Here is a 5,842-nt window from a genome sequence, read left to right as displayed (position 1 = left end):
GTTCTTTTAATTATTAGGTTCTTGGTCTTTATTAATAATTCGCAAGTGAGTTCAAGCACCAGTTCCTTATAGTATCTGTAGATGTCAGTCACCTCAGCAGCCATATCTTCTCACATGTAAGATTCATTTTTAAAATAATAAAGTAGACGTCTTATGTTTCTTGAATATTTTTTAATCTTTATAACACATTTAAATCAGTTGTATTTATACTGCAAGAGCAGGTAAGTATTGGTTGTGCCACATAGCATACATTTGTAGATGTCAGTCAGCCCAGCAGCTATATCTGCTTACACGTAAGATCGAATCGGTCTGTCCAGAATCGGCGTAGCGGAATATAATACATTTAAATAGTATAATATTTTAACATTTTAATAGCATAGTACATTTAATTCAGTTGTATTTATACTGCAATAGCAGGTAAGTATTGGTTTTTACTTTCTTTTTTTTACAGTATAAGAAGAACTTTTTAAAACTCAATATTAGATAAGTTTAATTTTAAACTAACGCCATCATTGGTCAAAGGAAAAAAACCTTCAAAAATGTCGATGAACCCAAAAAATATTGTTCTCTTATTACAACAAAGTTTTAATCGTCCAGAATACAATCTGGAAACAGTAATTATAGAAGAAGAAAGATTATTTGCTCTTCATTTAGGGAATTTAATCAAAGAATCTGTTGACACCCAAATATTCTTTGAAAGTTTTGATAGCTTAAGTTTTAATGAAAATAGTGCCAATCCTGATGCAGTTCTTGTTGATGAGGATTATGAAAATGATTTTGAAGTCTTGCCAATAAAAAAGGATGGCAAGAAAATGAAAGTAGATGTAGATATTGAATATAAAAGGAATGCTGTAAACTTTTGGCGTTCGGGAAAGAAAACAAATTTGTCCTTCAAAACAGTTCAACACAATTTTAATAAAGTTTCAAACCCGAATACATTGTATAAATGGGAGGAACAAATTAAAATGGGTGGTACAAGAAGTGACAAATTATTAAAAATTTCTAATTATGTCTTGGATCAATTTAAACTTGCCACTGAAAAATCGCTTCCAGTCCATGATAATGATTTGAAAAGATGGGCTCTACAGGCTCGTGAAAAAGTTGATTTGTCACTTAAATTATTTTCTGCGTCAACTTTTTGGGTGCATAATTTTAAAATCAAACATGGCATTGTGTCAAGAAAAATAAATAAGTTTGTAACCCAAAAATATGTGTCAGCAAAGGCAGAGATTATACAAAAATCTCATGAATTTGTTTCTAAAGTGAAATCAGAGGTTTTATTAGTAGGTGAGAACAATGTATTTAATTCCGATCAATCCGGATTTAATTTAGAAACGCATGCCGGACGAACACTTGCTTTGAAAGGCTCCATGAAAGTCGAATGTTTAGCAAAGTCCTTGAATTCTTTAACTCATAGTTACACCATTCAACCTATTGTTTCCGCTGATGGAGAGTTAAAGTCACCTATGCTAATAGTCTTACAAGGAACAGGTGGCAAATTTAAACCAATTGTTGAAAAGACATTATATAAGGCAGAAAACATCGTCGCCTTAGCGTCAAAATCAGGGAAATTGACATCAGATATTGCCATTAAATGGTTTTCTGATGTTTTCTTACCAAATGCTAGAACGAATTCCGTTCTTTTATTAGATTCTTTGACTGGCCAAACTAAAATCAAATTTGACAATATAGATAGAGGAAATAAAAGTGTCAAAATTCTGACGATTCTAGCTGAAACTACTGGCTTAATTCAGCCACTGGAAGTTTACGGTTTTAAATTATGGAAAAATTTTGTAAGACAATTTTCAGACATAATTCTATATGGCTATGATGTCAACTTACACTTGAGAAACAATGTCCTTAAAATACAGTCCTTAATCCATAATAAATTACCTCTCCTAAATTTCGAAATTTGTTCAAATACGCTTGGTGGAAAAGTGGGTATATTGTAGAAAAACCAGAAAAATGCGAAACTCCCGTAGATTTCTGTCTCAAAAATTGCAATATCATCTGTAAATTTTGCAAAGATGTTAGACTAATTAGATGTGCTTGGTGTAATGCATCAATGTGCATGCAACACTTTTTTGCAATAACAGATGATAACCCTCCACATTATTGCATCAATTTTATAGAGTACCCGAAAAGTGAGAGGCAAGGGGACTCACAGCAAAAACCTCCCGAAAAGTGAGAGGCAAGGGAACTCACATAAAAAAACCCCCGATATTGTGAGAGGCAAGGGAACTCACAGCAAAAAACTCCCGATATTGTGAGAGGCAAGGGAACTCACAGCAAAAAACTCCCGATATTGTGAGAGGCAAGGGGACTCACAGTAAAAACCTCCCGAAAAGTGAGAGGCAATGGGACTCACTTTTAATAAAGCACCCCAATGAGAACAAAAAGCTAGTTCACGTCGTTGTTTTTGGATAATGCTAAAAGTAGTTCAAAAAAATTTCTGATTCGTAATCAGCGAGGCCAAAAACTCCTAGATACCATGTTTCATAGAAATCCTTAAAAAAAATGAAAATCCGTCCGCCATATTGGATCCGCCATTTTGAATTTTCAAAAACTGACTTCAAATTCGAAATCAGCGAGGCCAGAAAGCCCTAGATACTAAATTTCATACGAATCCTACAAACAGTTTCTAAAGTACCTCTTACCCCCCCACCAAAATTCGTAGGGGCGATTTCTACCCCAAAATTCGTTTTTGGGGAAAAACAAAAAAATACGTGTCTAATAGTTTTTGAAGAGCTACTTTTATTCGCAGTTTCAAAAAAATCGGCGATTATCACTTCCCTAGTGTTACTTGTCAGTAGTCTAATTGGGCGTGTAGCCTTTAGCAAAGACAGTCTTGAACTTGCTCACGCGCACCGGATCGCCCACTATGAATCTCGCCGGAGCTGCAATCTTTACGTTGCTGTAGATCCTATCGAGGAGTTTTTTAGCGATCGTAGTCACATCGACAGAACGCATACCGATGGTTCGGTGCTTGCGCCCGTTGTACTGCGACACGAGACGCGGTAGTGAGTCGATCCATCTGTTCCATGTAATGTAAACATTTTCCACATGTCATTCTTCAGCGTAGGATTGAATCGTTCCACGACAGAAGCCTTCATAACCGAGTACGTCGAATAATGATTGATGTTGTGTTTCTTTGCGAGTCTCTGCACATCGGCATTGTAAAATTCCTTCCTCTGGTCTGCTTGCAAATTTGTTGGACATCTTCCGCTGTTTCGAATTATCTTGCCGAACGCCTCGACCACCTCCTTTCTGCTCTTAGTCTTTAGCGGCATAGCCCAAGCATACTTACTCAGCACATCGATAACGGTGAGTATATAGTGGTAGCCACCGTTGAGCCGCGAATACGGACGCATCTCCACTACATCGGCCTGCCACAGATCATCGTATCCGCGTGTCAACAATGACGCGTCTACGAGGAAAATGTCTTCTCGCAGGAGCATGCAACTCCTCCACCAACCGTTGTTTTTCGGAGCTGTGTTGTTTCCCATCTCCACCAGTTTTCCGCATGTTTGATCGCTAAGGTCGCCTAATCACGAATGACGAAACTGCGAGCGTATCGTTTTAAATTCCATCTATTCAACGCGTTCTCGCGCTACAAACACTTTCTTCCATATGGCACGTGTTTCAGCATGAAGTCTGATCAGATTTTTCTCAAATTCCTCCTGTTTCTTCTCAAATCCTTGCTGTTTCTCTCTAAATGTAGCAAAACCTTTTTCCACGTATAGTCTATTGACGGCGTCACTGTCGACTTTCGGTTGCGCTACGCGTCGTATCTTGCGCGACCTCGCATCAAAATCGGAGGCGCCCATGCACAGAGTGTTATCGTGTACATAATTTTTGAGTACTCCCCTTTACGTGTAATAGTCCATCGTCGGTCGTCCCCTCTTTTGGAGCGAAACACCAAATTTATTGATCCACATTTCGATGCGAACAACGCGTCCACAATGTTCCACAATCTGTCTCAGAGGCTCGATAATAGGTCGAAAGTGTCTTTCGAACGCAGTATCTTCCTCTATCTTGCCAGTTTTCAAAGCTCGATATTTCTTACGGGTCGATTCGCTCGTTTTCGCAATTTCTTTCGCCATCTTCTCACCATCTTTAATCTCTGAGTTGCTAATCTCTGTGTAATCTAACGTCACCATTACGATGTGTTAGACGTTTCCTCGTTGACGACAAACGACAAATGGTCACGTTACGGTATTGCAAAATCGTTAAATCCCCGCCGATATCGTCCATTGGTCATAGAACTGTCCTTGTCTATCACTACGAAACCATATTTTTGCTGCCAACATTCGCGACACAGCGCGCAAAAATCTTCGTGCGTCATATCAGTGTTCACGAGATCTTTGTACATGTGTTTCAGATTGGTACCATCCTGCTTAAAGAGAATCAGCAGATTCGCATTATCCCGTATAAGATGCTTAGGTATCTTTGCGTACGTCTGACAGAGATAGAAACAGTCGACGTTCGAGTGACGACCCATAGCAAAGTATTCTCTTATCGTATCTTGTTTGTCACACGCCACGTCGTTAAAAGCAAAAATGGAATTTGGCAGCGCTTCGTTCGGCGGAACGACATCGATGTTATTGGAAAATGTAAAAAAGCCAATTTCGTCTATCGACGCAAACAAATTCTCCAAGTAGCGATATTTCGGCTGTTGCAGTGATTTCGAGTACACGTACAGATTCTCGAAACGCAGACCGTGTGGGCTCTCCAGCAGGCTCACCAACACATTCGTCTTACCACAATTCGAGGGACCACATACGATACCGCGTATGGTAATCGGTAGCAAGTGGCCGTGCTTACGTATGATATTTTCGGACGCTAGTCACATTCTTTCATCGAAATTTTTCACGTGTATCGGTGTCCGTTGTCGTATGAACCGCATGTCGCTTCAAAAATGCTTTTCATTGGCACGCGGCAACTATTTATAGGGAGGCGCCGAATCGAATCCGTTCAGTCTCCAAAATGTTTCTCCTACTGTTGGATACTCATGATATTCGAGACCTAACCTCCGAACAGTTGAAATATATACCGAAGATTGTTCTATTGCGCGAGTTTTCGAAGCACATTGACGTTTTGTGGGACAGAATCCCGGAACATATAAGGGCCGACCCGGAGGTTCGACAGTATCGTCGGTGCCTGGAACATTATAATCGTCCGTGGCAGCAAACGCACATCGACGGTCCAGCGCCGTTGATTAGAGACTGTGCTGAATGTCAGCGTCGTCGAAAACAGTAAAAATCGGCAATAGTCTATTAAATCGTGCCATTAACGCGCTTCCTATCGAACTGCATATCCCCGGCTACCAGTTTTGCGGGCCGGGTACACGCTTGCGGACACGATTGGCCAGAGGTGATCGGGGTATCAATCCGCTGGATGCGGCGTGTCGCGAGCACGATATCGCATATTCTCGAAGCAACGATCTCGTCGAACGTCACGTGGCAGATAACGTACTCGCTGACAAGGCGCGAGAACGTATAGTCGCGAGAGATTCCACTCTCGGTGAGAGAGCTGCCGCTACAGCCGTTTGGGCAGCTATGAAGGCTAAGACAAAAAACGGAATGGTCATAAAAAAGAAGCGAAGCGCGTCGAAGAAGGAAATGTTACGAAATCGAATACTTCCAATAGTAAAACGAGGTGGAATCCTGCCTATTCTCTCATTGCTGGGAGCGCTTGGATCGCTAGTTGGTGGAGCGGCGAGGATCGCAAAGGCTGTAAACGATACCAAGGCTGCGCAGCGTCAGCTGCAGGAGATGCAACGTCATAATCGCAGCATGGAAGGTCGTGGAATTTATCTCGCACCATACAAACGAGGAAAAGG

This window comes from Odontomachus brunneus, unplaced genomic scaffold, assembly GCF_010583005.1.
Source record: "Odontomachus brunneus isolate Ranch 3 - 2012 unplaced genomic scaffold, Obru_v1 Obru_scaffold_116, whole genome shotgun sequence".
Classification (NCBI taxonomy): Eukaryota; Metazoa; Arthropoda; class Insecta; order Hymenoptera; family Formicidae; genus Odontomachus; species Odontomachus brunneus.
The sequence above is the reverse complement of the archived record's forward strand: the minus strand, read 5'-3'. Positions refer to the sequence as shown.